Source organism: Molossus molossus, unplaced genomic scaffold (assembly GCF_014108415.1).
Source record: "Molossus molossus isolate mMolMol1 unplaced genomic scaffold, mMolMol1.p scaffold_m16_p_13, whole genome shotgun sequence".
Classification (NCBI taxonomy): Eukaryota; Metazoa; Chordata; class Mammalia; order Chiroptera; family Molossidae; genus Molossus; species Molossus molossus.
The window spans coordinates 80711788-80728394 of record NW_023425348.1 but is presented as its reverse complement, the minus strand read 5'-3'; the positions used below and the strand labels follow the sequence as shown (position 1 = coordinate 80728394).

The following is a 16607-nucleotide window of genomic DNA, read 5'->3' as shown; positions in this document are numbered from 1 at the left end:
TGTCCTTTGACTTGTCTGAGGTGGTGAATGACATTAATCTATTTTCCAAAGTCAAGCTGACTTTGCATCCCTGGGATAAAGGGAACATGTCATGATGTGTGGTCATTTTTATTCATTAGAAGATTCTGTTTGCTAACAGGTCCGGAGTTTTGTCTCTGTGTTCACGAGTGGAATAGTTTCCTTCTCCATTGTCTGTGTCGGGCTTGGCCATCAAGGTTTCGCTCACAAAAATGATCTGGAGATTATCTTCTTTGCTCTGGTCTCCGGAGTACTTTGTGCAGGACTGGAATGATCTGAAACGTGACTGCTTGGTAGAACTTGCTTTTGAAGCCGTCTGGGCCTGATGTTTTCAACTCTGCAAAGTCTGGAACTTTGGGCTCAGTTTCCTTAGCTGGACTGTTCAGATCAACTCTAGAGGACACCATCTTGCATTGTATTTCTTCCGGTGCCAATGTTTAAGTTTTATTTTTCTAAGAATTTATTTATGACTCATAATTTTTAATATGTATTTGGAGAAAGCTCATATCTTCTGATTATTTTAGCAGCTTAATGGATGTATAATTGACATAAATTAACTTTACGTATACAAAGCATACGATTTGACGACGTTGACATATGTATACTCTGTGAAACCATGACTGCTTTCATGACAGAACATATCTATCATCCTTCAAAAGGTTGCTCCTGCCCGATTCTTCATCTTCCCTTCAGGTCACTACTGATCTGTTTAATGTCCCCGTCCATTTGTTTGCATTTTCTGGAATTTTATAAAATAGAATCATATAATACATGGGCTGTTTTGTCTGGCTTCTTTCACTCAGTATAATTATTTTGAAGTTCATTTAAGTTGCCGTGTGTATCAATAGTTCATTTCTTTTCATTGCTGAGTAATATTCCACTATATGGATGTACCACCATTTGTTTATCCTTTCACATTTCAATGGCCATTTGGGTTGTTTCTAGTCTCAGCTACTATAAATAAAGCTGCCATGAATTGGGGTACAAATCTTTGAATGAAATATACTCTTTTACTTCTGGGTAAATAGAGGTGGAATGCTTAGGTTGTATGATTAGTGTATATTTACTTTTTCAAGAGACTGCCAAACTTTTCTAAAGTGGTTGTACCATTTTACATTCCCACCAGTAGTGTCTGAAAGTTCTAACATATCCTCACAACTCTTGGTATGATGAACTTCTTCACATTAGACACTGTAGTGGTGTATAATGGTATCTCATGCATTTGATTAGGGCTTCCCTATCTGGCCGATGATGTTGAGCATCTTTCCCTGTGCTATTTGATGTCTGTATGGTATGTCTTTCTTAGTGAAGTATCTGTACAATTTTTTGCCCTTTTCTAATTTTTATTTGTTGAGTTTTAAGTATTCTTTATGTAATTTGGATTTCTAGAAGTTCCTTATCAGATATATAATTGGCAAACATTTTCTCCCTGCTTGTGATTTGTCTTTTAATTCTCTTACAATGTCTTTTAAAGAGCAAAAGTTCTTAACTTTGTTGAAGTCCACCATTCCAGTTTTTTCTTTAATGGCCCAAGGTCACATATATCTTCTGTTATGTTTTCTTCCACAGTTTTATAATTTTATATTTTACATTTAGGTCTATTATCCATTTTGAATTAATTTTTGTGTAAGGTATGGATCAAAGTTGTGTTTTTGCTTAATGTGGACATGCAATTGGTTCAGCACCTTGTGTTAAGATTATTGCTATGACTTTGTTTAATTAACATTTGTTAAGTGGAGCGCAGGGTGAGTCAAGGTTCAATAACAGACCACAAGAGAAACTGAAATAGAGAAGTTTATTGTTCGGAGGTCTTGGAGGAAGTACACCAGATGCCTAGAGGGGCCACGTGGAGGTCAAGGCAGAGTGCAGATAGAGAGCAATAGGAACTGGGCACGGGCCTTCAGTAGGGTCCGTGGATGGAGTGATTGGAAGTTCCTGGGCTAAGGCCAGATTGCCAGCTGAAATTTAAAAGGCAGGGTCTTATCTAAGGGGCACACAAAGGCCCTGGGAGGCCGGGAAGGCTGTGGATCACACGGGCTGTTGAAGAAGTCACATCAGGAACTTACCTGTGACGCTGCAGGCTGTCGTCTAGGGCATGCTCTTGCATGGAGGGCTGGTGTCAGTTGAAGGTCCCCTGAAGGCCGTTTGGCCAAACAAAATGGATATCAAGGCAGCAATACAATGGATGCCAATACCAGCAATACTAAATTCTTGATAACTATTCTTTCTCCACTGAATTGCCTTTGTACCTTTGTTCCAAATCAATTAGCCATGTATATGTGGGTCTAGTTACAGACTCTACTTTTTTCCATTGATCTATTTGTCTATTTTGATGATAGTACCACACTGTTTTGATTACTATAGCTTTATACTAGGTGAGATAGTGTAAGTTCTCCAACTTTGTTCTTTTTCAAAATTGTTTTAGCTATTCTAGGTTCTTTGCATGTCCAAATAAACTGTAGACTTAGCTTGTCAATTTCTACAAAAAATAGCTTGCCAGGATTTTGATTGGGATTGAGTTGAATCTGCAAATCCATCTGGGGAAAAATGATATCTGAAAACATTGAGCCTTCCAGTCCATAGACACGGTGTATCTCTTCATTTATGCAGGTCTTTATAACTTCTATCAGCAATGTTTTATAGTTTTAGCATATAGGCTTTCACATCTTTCCTCAGATATATCCTTAAGTATTTTATATTTTTTGATATGATTGTAAATGCTCATTTTTGTTTCAATTTTCTACTGTGCCTAGTATGTAGAAATACCATCAATTTTTGTATATTGATCTTCTATCTTGTCACCTTTCTTAACTCACTAGTTATAACATTATTTTTATAGCTTCCAGAGTACTTGTTGCACAGATCATCATATCATCTGCAAAATAAAGATGGTTTTACTTCTTCCTTTCTTATCAGGATGTTTTGTTCTGTTCTGTTTTGTTTGTTTGTTTGTTTTGCCTAAATGCACTGGCCAGAAACCTCCAGTACAATATTGAATTAAAGGCGTGACAGTGGGCATCCTTAGCTTGTTCCCAATTTTTGTGGGAAAATATTCAGTCTTTCACTATTAAATATGATGTTAGTTGTAGGTTTTTTATAGTAGCCCTTTATCATATTGAGAAAGTTCCCTTCTATTCCGTTCTATTGCTGAGAGTTTTTATTAGGAATGGATGTTGGATTTGACAAATGCTTTTATTGCCTCCATTCAGTGATCAAATGGCTTTTATTTTTTAGCCTGTTAAAATGGTGACTTATATTGATGGATTTTTTATTGTTAAGCCAGCCTTATGTTCTGTAATAAAACCCTACTTGGTCATGATGCTTTATCAACTAATGACCATAATAAAAAAAGTCAGTAATAACAAGTGTTGCAGAGGATGTGAAGAAATTAGAACCCTGACATATTGCTTAAGGGAATATAAAATGGTGCGGCCACTTTGGAAAAATCTGCTGGTTCCTCAAGAGGTTAAACAGAGAGCTACCCTAGTCAGCGATTCCAGTCCTAGAAAACAGACATCCACACAAAACATCTGAAAAATAAAACATGCCCACATGTACAGTCACAAACTGCATAATGACATTTCAGCCCGCGATGGACCACATAGATGATAATGGTCCCATAAAATTGTAACAGAGCTGAGATGTTGTAAGAGTCATAACATCATAATGCACCGCATTCCTCGCGTGTTTGTGGTGATGCTGGTGTAACCAAACCCACTGCACTGCCCATCATATGAAAGTAAAGCACAAGAAATTATGTACAGTGCATAATACTGAGGATGATAATAAATGACTATGTTACTGGTTTATGTATTTACCATGCTATGCTTTTTTTTTTTTCCGATATTTTGTTCAGATAGAGTGGGAGGGAGAGAGAGAGGAAACATCGACGTGAAAGGGACCCATCGAGTGGCTGCCACCCACACGACCCAACCAGGGCCAGGGACAAACTGCAACTGAGGTACGTGCCCTTAGCGGGAACCGAACCCAGGTCTCTCTGGACCGCAGGCCGACGCTCCAACCACTGAACCTACCATGCTATGCTTTTAATCATTATTTTACAGAATACTCTTTATACTTATTAAAAATTTTGCTGTAAGACAGCATGTACCTGAAGCAGCCTCATACATCTCATGTTAACTGCATCTCTTAATTGAATCATTTTCTCTTGTGCTTGATTTAATCTCATGTTGTTTTGCACAGTAACATGCGTGTAGTCTAGGAGCAACAGTCTACACCACTTGGTCTGGGTGTGTAGCAGGCGATACCATCTAGGTGTGTGTAAGTGCACTCTGGGTTGCTCGCACAATGACACAATCGCTTAACGACTGTACATGAATATTCATAGTGGCATTATTCATAATATCCAAAAAGTAAAACTAGCCCAATGTCCTTTGGCTGATGAATGGACAAATAAAATGGATAGATAATATTCCTTACAGTGGAATATTATTTGGCAATAAAAAAGAATGAAGTATTAAGCCATGCAATGACATGGGTAAACCTTGGAAAGATTATGCAAAGGGAAAGAAGGCAGTCACAAAGCACCACATGGCGTGCACTTCCATATGAAATGTCCAGAGTAGGGAAAACCCAGAGACAGAGTAGAAAGTAGTGGTTGCCTAGGGCGGAGGAGTTTTGAGGGAAATTGAGAGAAAGGGCTAATGGGCACGGAGCATCTTTTTGGAGTGATGACTCCATTCTCATGCTGAGAGTTGCACAACTCTGTGAGCACACTAAAAACTTGAATTGCACACTTCAAATTGGTAAACTGTGTGGTATGTGAATCACCTCTAAACTGAGCTGCTATTTAAAAAAGAGAAACAAACAAACCACAAGCAAATGTAGGCTCCAAGCTGAAAAAAAAAAAAAAATTACTAGCTGAGAGCTGGAATTTAATTTTAAATTTAGTCTGAAAACTTTGTCCTCTGACCAAAACATTTAGTCCATTTATATTGATTGTGATATTTGGGTTTATTCCCACCATCTTATTTCGTGTTCCCTATTTGCACAGCCTTTCCTGTTTCTTTTCCTCCGTGCCTCACTTTGAATTAAATGAATTTGATCCTCGCTGAAAAAAACATATGAACAGAAGGAAAACAAACAGTAAGCACAGTAAGTCATATTACCCGCCGGTGTCCGCAAATCCAGCCCGGGAGAGGCCTGTGTTTCCAGGTGAGCTCTGCGGAACTCGACTCTGTGACCTGCTTGTACAAACAGTCATAAAAAAGACGAGGTCCAGATTTCTGCGTGTATTGAATTGCACTTTCCCCTTCCTAGTCATCAGTTCTATCTTCTTTATTCATTCCTTCGGTTGTTACCTTTAATATTTTCGCATTCTTACTTAGCATAACAAAGCTAAGTTAGTTCTCTTTTGCTGTGTAGACACCCCCATGTTAGACGTTATCCCCGTTGCATCGCTGTGTTTCAAACTTAAGCACATATTGACCATCGTCTTGGCTAACCATTCTTTCTCGCATGTCGGGCCTTCCAACTCAGATATTTTTGCTTCTCCCTAGAGTACATTTTTTTTAAAAAAAAGCAGCTTGATTGAGCTATAATTCGTATACCACACAATTCATCATTTAAATGATTCAAATCAATGGTTTTTGGTGTAGTCACAGAATTATGCAGCCATCACCATGATCGGCTTTTCAACATTTTCATCACCCCGCAAGAAACCCCGTAATCATTGGTAGTCACGTCATGTTGTCCCTGACATCTCCCCGCCCGAGGCAGCCACTAACTTATTGTCTGTCTGCATAGATTCGCCTAATTCTGGACATTTCACGTCCGTTGAATCATGCAGTAATTGTCTCTTTGTGACTGGCTCCTTTCACTTAGCATAATGTTTTCAGGGTTCCTCACAATCGTGCATGTATCAGTACTTCATTTCTTTTTATTGCCAGATAATGTTCTGTTGTACAAATATACCACATTTTATTTATCCATTCATCAGCCAAAGGACATCTGGGTTTTCTCACTTTTTGAATGAATAATGCTGCCATGAACGTTGGCATGTAATTTTTTATATGGATGCATGTTTTTATTTCTCTTGGGTATATACTAGGAGCAGAATTGCCGGGTCATATAGAAATTCCATGTTAATATTTTGAGGAAATGCCAAACTGTTTTCCAAAGTGGCTGCACCATTTATATTCCTATCAGCCGTATGTGAGGTTCTAACTTCCACGTGTCCTTTCCACAACTCTTGATATTTTCTTTCTTAAATTTTTTTCCTTCCTTTTTTTTTTTTTTTGTTAGTTTGTTTAATTCGCCTGTACTTGCCACAACCTTTTAAAATAAAATGTGACCCGAGCACTACAATCTAGTCACAGACGCCCAGAGCTACTTCCAAACAGCTTCGCCCGGCGCCTGGACAGGACAGCGCCACTCGGCACAGTGCCCTCCTCTGGACACGCCCCGTGGGTCGCCTCGCCCCTCGAGGGGGTTCGGCTCAGCCCACTCATTTCTGGAGGCTACATGCAGTTAGTGCCAACAGAGGGTGTCAGGTAAAAAGTAGGTCCTAGGAAGGAAAGTGGTTTTAACCACAGATCTATCCGAACACTTCAGCGACAAAAGATTTGGTCTACTTAGGAATCCGCTTGAGAGATAAACCCTGTAGACCACAAAGCTAACAAACACTGGGCTGCACGTGTGTTACCACAAACATACCCATTCTGTTGAAATAGGCCAACATGAAACTAGTCTGCTTTGGTGCCTAAAGTATCATAGAGGCGGAAAGAAAACTTATCTTTTCTTTAAGTGGTTATTATCATGCCATACAGGTTTTTTATTTTATTTTATTTTTTTATCCTCACCCGAGGACATTCTCCTGTTTTGTTTTGTTTTCTTTGTTCAGACAGAGTGGGAGAGAGAGAGAGAAAGAGAGAGAGAGAAACAGCGACGGGAAAGGGACACATCGAGTGGCTGCCTCCCGCACGACCAACCAGGGCCGGGGACAAACTGCAACCGAGGTACGTGCCCTTAGCAGGAACCGAACCCGGGTCTCTCTGGACCACAGGCCGATGCTCTAACCGCTGAGCCAAACCGGCCAGGGCCATACAGGTTTTTTAAATGTTAACAAAAATAAAGAAACAAGTCCTTGAACATACATCATCCAAGGGCATGAGGCTGAGTGAAGAAGGGAACACACACGCAGGTCCTTCAGGCGAGCTCGGTCTACCTCCTCCACGCGGGAGTGTCGTCGCCCCTCCAGGGGCGGCATCTCCTCCGTCACAGCAGCAGCGTCGCTCTCGCCGGCAGTGAGGCCATCTTCATCAATACCGAGACCCAGCTGGATCACCGTAGCTCCTGTTAGCGTGTGCCCGGGGGTCTTCCAGACGGAAGCCGATGACAGCAGCGCAGGCTCCCCCAGCAGGATGACCATCTCCTTCGTTGACTTGTTATTCCCGTCTGCCTCTGCCTTCTGCTAAGGCCTCGATGATGGGGTGGTCTGGGTCATCTCCAGCCGAGTAACCCACTGTCGCGTTCTCTCTTGGGGCTTGAGCCTTCATGATTCTTTCCATGCTTGCCGTCCGGCCACATGTGCTTGTGACGATGCAGCATGGAGATGTCACCAATCGATGTGACACGACCACCTTTTCTACTTCTTTCTCCAAGATCACCTTCATGATTTTGCACAGGTTTTCAAACTTGGTTTTTCCCTCTTCCTGTTTCTTTGTCTCTTCTTCATCTTCTGCAAGTTCCAAGCCCTCTTTGGTGACAGACACCGAAGTCTTCCCCCCAGACGCCTTCAGCTGCTGCACACAGTACTCATCAATAGGCTCCATCACCTAGATCACCTCCAGGCCGTGCTTCCGGAGACGGTCTCACCTGTGATGTAGTCCATGTGTTTCTGGTTCTCCTTCCTTGTGCAGTAGTCCTTGAGGGAGACCATCTCACCCCCAGAGCAGATGTGTAGTATCTTAACAGCTCTAAGAGTGTCTTCCGATTTTGAGAGTCTTCATGTATTCCAAGCTTAATATTTTTAGAGAACTGTTCATAAAACTTTTTGTGGTTCGCCTTTATCTTCTGCAAGTTCAGTGAAGAGCTCTAAGCATTTAAAAACATTTTTAACTCATCTTTATTGTTGAATGTATTACAGATGTCTCCCCCCTTTTCCCCATTAAACTCCTTCTCCCCAATCCTACCCTTCTCCTGCCTTCCCCACAATATTGTCAGTGTCCACTGGTTATGCATATGTGCATAGAAGTTCTTTGGTTTATCTCATCCCACCCTCCTTCTCCCCTTCCCTTTGAGGTTCATCAGTCTAACAACCAATTTTGACCAAATTCTTCCTGATAACTTTCAAAATTTTGCTTTGTTGTAACACCTCCCAGGAAATATTTAGAGGGAGATCCTCTGAGTCCACCGCACCTCTGATGAAGTTCATGTATTCAGGGATCAGCCCTTCATAATTGTCCATGATGAAAACTCTGCGAACATACAACTTAATGTTGTTCTTTTTCTTTCTGTTTTCAAACAGGTCAAAGGGAGCACATCTTGGGACAAAAAGAAGGGCTCTGAATTCCAACGGTCCTTCAACGGACAAATGCTTCACTGCCAACGGGTCCTCCCAGTGGTTGGTGGAGCTCTTGTAGAACTCCCCGTATTCTTCATTAGTAACGTCCTCGGGATTTCTGGTCCAAATTGGCTTGCTTTCGTTCCGTTCTCCTCAATCGATGTACTTCTCCTTGATCTCCTTCTTCTTCTTGTCACCATCCTTCTTTCTTCTTCCTCTTCACCAGAACCAACATCTTTGATTTCAGGCTTGTCATTGGACTCCTTTTCTTCTTTTTCTTTCTCTTCCTTTTCTTCAGCCTCATCATCACTGACTTTTTTATCACGTTCCTTCTCCAAAAAAGAGTAATGGGGTAGCCAATAAACTAAGAGTGTTTTTCCACAGTCTCCTTGACCCTTCTCTCCTTCAAGTACTTGGTCTGGTCCTCTTTCAGGTGCAGGATAACCTTTGTTCCGTGACCCATGGGTTCGCCTATGTCAGTCCTAACCGTGAGTGATCCTCCTGCAGAAGACTCCCAGGCATATTGCTCATCATCATTATGTTTGGTAATCACAGTCACCCTCTCAGCAACCCAACACCAAACCGGCCAATCATAGAGATGTCTGCACCAGCCTGCAAAGCTTCCATGAACGCTTTGGTCCCGAACTTGGCGATAGTACCCAGGTTATTGATCAAATTGGCATTGGTCATTCCAATCCCAGTATCCACAATAGTGAGGGTTCGGTCTTGTTTGTTTGGAATGAGATTAATGTGCAGCTCTTTCCAGAGTCCAGTCTACTGGGATCCGTCAGGCTTTCATTCCTGATCTTGTCCAGAGCATCTGATGAATTTGAAATACGCTCCCTCAGAAAGATCTCCTTATTCAAGTAGAAAGTATTGATGATCAGCGACATCAACTGGGCAATTTCTGCCTGGAAGGCAAATGTCTCCACCTCCTCCTCCTCCATCGGCTGGTTATGGGTCTGGGTTTCCTCTGGCATCTGGTTTTTCCAGGAATGGGATTTTCAAGATGGGGCTTGAGACCTATTAGGAGTGTGTGAAATCAACACAGGGTGTCCTGAATCGTGTTAAAACAGGAAGAATAGGATGGAAAATACCACCCACGTGGTGGAGTGGTTAGGCATTTGCTGGGGCACATTGCAGAATGTATCTCTGACCCCAACTGTGTCGGATGCTCTCAGCCTGGGTTTTCCCAGTGGCCTGGGCTGGGGGCTGGGCTTATTTTTTCCTTCTTTAAAAAAAAAAAATTATTATAACCACCCTAGTGGGTGTGAAGTGGTATCTTATTGTAATTTTGACTTTTATTTCTTTGATGGCTAATTATGTGGAATATATTCTTATGTGTTCATGTACTTATTGGTCATTTGTATATATTCTTTCGAAAAATGCATGTAAGTCCTTTGCCTGTTTTTTAATTATGCTATTTGTCTATTTCATATTGAATTGTAGTAGTTCTTTATATATTCTGGATGCTAGTTCTTTATCAGATATATGATTTACAACTATAAGTTCCCATTCTGCATTTGTTTTCTCACTTTCTTGATAGTGTCCTTTGAAGCACAGACGTTTGCAGTGCTGATGAAGTCTAACTTATCACATTTTTCTTTGGCTGCTTGTGCTTTTGATGTTTTATCTAAGAAGGTTCTGCGTAATTCAAGGTCATTAAGATTTACACCTATGATTTCTTCTAAAAGTTTTATAGTTTTAGTTCTTATATTTAGGTTTATGATCCATGTTAAGTTAATTTTCATGTGTGATGTAAGGAAGGGGTCCCAACTTCTTTATTTTGCATATGGTCCCAGCACCATTTGTTGAAAAGACTTTTTTTCCCCCATTGAATTGTCTTGCCACCCTTTTGCATTAATGTATTAGTTTATTTCTGGATCCTCAACTCTGTCCCATTGATCCATATGTCTATCTTCATGCCAGTACTGCATTATCTTTAGTAGCTTTGTAGTAAGTTTTAAAATCAGGAAGTGTGAGCCCTCCAACTTTGTTCTTCTTCAAGTTTGTTTTAACTGTTCTCGATCCCTTAGATTTCCATATGAATTCTAGGATCAATTCGATTTTAAGATCAGAATGATTTCTGTAAAACAAACAGCTAGAACTTTAATACAGTTTGCACTGAATTTGTAAATCAATTTGGAATGTATTACGTCTTCAAATTAATGAATAGGAGATAGTTGTGTGTTTAGGTCTTCCTTAATTTATTTATTTTATAATTTTCAGAGTACAGCTTTTGCCCTTCTTTTATTAAAGGTATTTTGAAGTATTTTATACATTTTGATGTTATTGTAAATGGAATTGTTTGCTTAAATCCATTTTTGGATTATTCATTGCTAATATATAGGAATACAATTAATTGTTGTACATTGATCTTGCATCTGCAACCTTGCTGAATTTGTTTATTGGTTATAATAGGTTTTTTAGTTGATTCCTTAGGATTTTCTATACACAAGAACATATTACTCTGTAAATAAAAATAGTTTCACTTCTTCTTTTCCAATATGGATACCTTTATTTTATTTTTCTTGCCTAATTGCTCTGGCACAATGTTAAATAGAAGTGGTGAGAGGAGACCTCTTGTCCTGCTCTTGACTTTACGGGGAATGTCCCTCAGTGAGTTCTGTTGGTGGTAAACCCAACTAGTTTTATTACATTTTTGTGCTTGAAAAATAGGTTCATCAGAGAATTCTGGGTTAACAACTATTTTATTTCAGTGATATAAATTTCAAATATACTATAAATATCATTCTTCAGTCTTCTGGATTGAATCATTGCTGTGGAGAAGTCAGCCATCTGCTTCAATGTTGTTTCATTAGAGGTGACTTTTGTCTCTCTGACTGCTTTCATGATCTTCCTCTCTTTCCCTCTTTCTCTCTCTCTCTCTCTCTCTCTCTCTCTCTCTCTCTCTCTGGCTTTCTCTTAGCTCTGCTTGTTTACTTTAATGTGCATAGGTGTGGCTTTCTTTTAACATTTAGTGCTTATGAATTATTGGGTTTTCTGGATGTAAGATTTACTGTCTTTCCACAACTCTTGAAAATGTTCAGTTGTGATCTCTTTAAATACTTCCTCTTGCCTACACTTTCTCTCCAGTGTTCTAATTAAACATGTAAGATGATCAGATATCGTTCTACTTCTTTATATTCTCCAACTCTTTTTCTTGTTGAGCTGCATTCAGAATAATTTCTGCAGCTCTAGCTTATATTTTACTAATTATGTCTTCAGCTTTATATAATCCTATTTGGCTTTGAATTCTGCAATTTCAAGGATTACATTTTTCATTTCGAGAAGTTGTATTTGATCAGTTTCCAAATCTAGTTAGTTGGTTGGGCTCCTGTTACTTGTTCACACTTTGAAGTGAGCTGAGGAACTTCATCTTCCTCTTTATATTTGTCTCCATTGTGGATTTTTACAGTAATCGTGTGTTATTTTTATAATAACACCGCCAATGAAAACTTGAAGTGTTCATTGTGAAAAGCTGAGGTGGGGTTGGGTAGATGGGCGTATGGGAGGAAGGTTTCCTGCATTATCCCTCAAATTTAGTATACCATGGACCCTCCCTACTCTTGTTTTACTTCTGGTGGTAGTAGTGTGCGCAGGTGTGTCTCTTAGGAATGAATATCCCACAGACAATCAAAATGGACCCAATCCCCTTCCCTGGGGCAGAGTCCTGATGGACACGACCTCATTTAAGCCTCACCCAGGTCCTCTGAGGCAGGTCGGGTTATTAGCCTCGTTTTAGAGATGAGGCCCAAGGAGGGAAAGGTCCCTGCCCAGGGTCACGGCTGGTGAGTGAGGAGCCTGTGTGTGCACTGGGGTCTGTCCTGCGTGGTCTCTGGGAGCAGGACCGCTTCGGCGAGGCAGAGCGACCTCCAGCTGAGCGGAACAGGCAGTCGGAGAGTGCCCGCCTGGCGCTGAGGACCTTGGGTGTCTGTCCCGGGGCGGCCCCTCCCCCACCCAGGATGTGTCATATTCTCAGGGGCAGCCAAGGGTGAAGGGTAAGCGGGGCCTGGGCAGGGTGGGGCCAGGGAGGGTGACGTCAGCCCGTCTTAGTAATGCTTTGGCAGGGCCTGAAGCTCCACCTTGGGAGGGAGAGGAAGGAGGAGGGGCAGTGCTGGAGTCAGCAGCTAGGAGGCTGCCAAGCTGGTGATCAGGAATGGGCACTGTGCCAGGAGCGCCGGGACCAGGCCTCCTGGGGAGGGGGCCTCTGTGGAGGAGAGACACTTTCAGAGTCCTGGGAGGGGACTCTAGAAAGCAGTGTCCGTATGAGATTTAGTGCAGTGATTGTTGGCGGTCTGTCTGTCTGTGTCACTAGCAAGGCTGTTGGGCAGCTGTTGCTGATCGATGCCTGACTGACTGATGGCCTGCACGCTTGCTTTCTTCGCTGGTTGGTGGACTGCCTGGTTTACGGGACGGACACTTGGAGATGTCAGCAAGGATGGCCCGAACCTCTGTCCATTTCAGTGAGACCTTGCGCTAGCTTCTCACAGGTGCCTGATGCCACCCTTCTGACCAACCAGGGTCAGATGGAAGAAAGGGAGGAAAGGAACACCTACAGGTGGCCTGGTGCTGGAGGGACAAAGCTGAATATGACAAGGGCCTGCCTTCATGGAGGCGAGACAGATGCATACTCAGCGTGGCTGAAGCTGGTGCCTTGGACGAGCTGGACTTACAGCTGAATGTGGAAAGCGACTTGATTCGCTGTTTCGGATTCGTTTGCAGGAGGGAGTCCTTTGCCCACCCCTGGATGAAAACCACGAGGCCCCACACGTGCTCGGACCTCTGCTAGGTGACAAAACTTCGTAGGTCCCTCTAAGTTGCAAACACAGTCAGATGAACAAAAAGCATCTGGTCCCAGGGGACAGTCACAACTTTGACTTGGTGTAGAGCTAATACTTCTGCCCTTGCTCTCCTCTGCAGGCGGTGAGCTGGAGAGGGGGTTCGACCTTCCCTCGCCCCTGCACGTGTCCCTGCTCCTTGCCCCTCTTCCCTCACCCTGCTCTCTGCCCCGCCGAGTGCCAGGGCCCAGAGAAGGAGGGGAGGAGTCAAGGGGAGCAAGCCGTTGTTCTGCCCGCCCGCCCAGCCTGTTCCTCCAGGGGCAGCGCACGCTCTGTGCCTTGTCTCCCCTCCAGGGCCTGGCTAATGCTGCTCACTTTCACGAAACCCTTGGCTGTCAAGGGCATGCAACGCCCTCCTGTCTCCAAAGAATATGTTCAGGCCTGAGTCTGTGCGTCTCAGTGTCTGTGTGTGTCTGTGTGTGTGTGTCCACAGGTACACTGTAGGGCCCCTGAGTGTTTGTAGAGATGCTGTTGAGTCTGCATCACTTTACCTGAGTGCCTGGCACAGTGCTGCCCCCCCCCCCCGACCCTCCCAAACAGGGGAGACGGGCCCTGGACTCAGCGCACAGGCTGCAGCCACCTTGCTCTTTCTCTAGACGTGGTCACTGTGCGGAGGTACCTGGAGCCTCCCCCACCTCCCCTCGTCATTCGCAGTCCCCAAGCTGCCCAGTGCCATCTCCTTCAGGGAGCACTCCGGACTTCTCTCCCCCGCCGCTCCCTCAGAGAGCTCACTACGCCCACCCCTCTGTGACACTGTGCCACGTTAGTGGTGAATCTGCTCCCTTCTGCCAATTTCTTCTCCGAGTTTTGCTCCACGCCGGCATTTCTCAAGCCGCCCGAGCATTGGAGTCACGGAGGTGCTGGTGGAAAGCACACTCCCGGAGCCCCTCACCCTCAAGGAAGCAGACGCTCCAGGGGTGGCCCAGGAATCTAGGTTTCTAAGAAGAGGCGCAAATGATTAAATACAGTAAGTATGGGGCACTGCTAGAAGGACCATAGCCTGAGTTCTCTTCTGCATAACTATTTCATTCTGGCACTGGGAATGGGATCCATTATATTCATCCATCCATCCATTCACCCACCCACCCAACCATCCATTTATCCACTCACCCACCCATCCACCCATCCACGGACCCACCCATCCACCCATCCATCCATCCATCCATCCATCCATCCATCCATCCATCCATTCACCCACCCATCCATCCATCCACCCACCCACCCACCCATCCACGGACCCACCCATCCACCCATCCACCCATCCACCCATCCACCCACCCACCCATCCACCCACCCATCCATCCACCCATCCATCCACCCATCCATCCATCCATCCATCCATCCACCCACCCACCCATCCACCCACCCATCCACCCACCCACCCACCCATCCATCCATCCATCCATCCATCCATCCATCCATCCATCCATTCACCCATCCACCCACCCACCCATCCACCCATCCACCCACCCACCCATCCACCCATCCACCCACCCACCCATCCATCCATCCATCTATCCATCCATCCATCCACACATGCATTCATTCATTCCATCAATAAATATGCATTAAATGCCTTTAAAGTGTCAGGCGTTGTGTTGACACTGGGGGCAGGGCAAGGAACAAGCCAGAAGCCCTCCCTGCCCTCAAGGAACTTAGAGTTCAGCAGAGAAGACACAAAGCCTAACTAGCAACTACAATGTACTGTCAGGAGAGCCGACGGGAGATCCGACGGGAGATCGGTGCTTGGCATCGGGCGTTGAGAGCTTGCGCCACATGGGGCGGGGGTTGTAAGCCTGCCCACCTGCTAACTCTTTCGTCCCTGAGAGGCTGGGGCTATCAGTGTGCCCATTTTTGAGAGGAGGAACTAAAAGGTTAACTCATTTGCTGATAGTCACGTAGCTCGGGAGGGCAGAGTCTGGATTGGAGCCCATGGCCGGTGTGTAGGCCAGGAGGTGCTGGAGGAGGGAGCCGTGGGCGGGCACAGCAAAGCCACGGGTGTCACTAGGGGGTCTGGTCAGGGATGCTCCCTGAAGGTCGATCTGAAGGAGAAGCAAGGTTAGGCAGGGGAAGGTCAGAGGGATTGTTCGGGGCTGGAGGAGCAGGACTCGTTTCCGAGCCGGATATGACAGAGTTCAGGGACTGAGGGAGATCAGGGCTGGCAACTTAGTGTACAACATCCATCCGGCCAGCAAGGGTGGGACAGCCACCTGACCAGCAGCTGACAAATCTGGCAGGTGTCTCCAGGCAGTTGTAAAGGTCTCTTCCCCACCCCCACCCCAAGGAGGCCAGCAGCCTCGCGTCTGAGCCCAGGGTTGGGAGTCCGGTGGCTAGATGCACGTGCCCTGTGGCCACCCACTCGCCAGCTGTGTGACCCGGGGCAAGCTATTGAACCTCGGGAAGCCTCATCCATTAGAATGAGGATGATGCTAAGAATTCTTAGCTCTTTGTGTTGTTTGGGGGAATAATTAAGACAATGTGTGCACGAAACACCAGTTATTAATTAATGTCTGTGGTGTGTGGTTCTGAGCATTCTCTCCAATTTAAAGATGAGAAGGACCAGGATGCAGAGCTTCTTGTCCGAGGTCTCCCAGCCCCAGTGCCGGGGTGTTGGCCGGTCGTCCCAGAGGAGAGGAACCACACACGACTGTGGGATACCAGGTCTCCCCTGGCCTGGGAGCCCTCGGGCCTCCTCGACCCTCACCCGGGTGCCTCTCCTGCTCTCGCAGACATTCCCGCTGGAGCCCCCGCCACACAAAGGCTGCTTGCAGCTAGAGCCGGGTTGGCCAGGGCACCTGCTGCCAGCCTGGAGGAGGCAGCCTTGGCAGGGGCTGGGTTCTGGGCACGTTTGGGAGGCCTGTGGCTGTGCCCTCACCCCGGGGGTGTGCTCGCCCCAGGAGGAAGGATAGCCGGAGCTGACCTTGAACTCCCATTTGTAAACAGTTCAGCCAGGAGGCGACGGCATTGTGCCCAGGGCTTCGTGGTGGAAGATGGCTGTGGTCCAGCCGCTAAGCAGAGGGGTGAGGAGGGTGGTGGGGCTGCAGGATAGCTGAGATGTATCGGCTACGGACACTGGGGCGCAGGACGGAGCTTATGGCTGTCTGCTGCCCTTCCAGCACACACCTCCTCCCCCTCCGCCCGCCGCTCACAGCGCAACTCAGGGCCTGACCGCCATGGTGGCAGGGAGCAAACCAGCTCGTGGAGTCGGGGGATGCTTTTCAACA

At 45.0% G+C, this 16607-nt stretch overlaps 1 pseudogene; it reads right to left on the bottom strand.

The window, feature by feature from the left end:
* Nucleotides 1-6607: 6607 nt before the first annotated feature.
* LOC118628652 lies at nucleotides 6608-9522 on the bottom strand (annotated as a pseudogene).
* Nucleotides 9523-16607: the final 7085 nt, after the last annotated feature.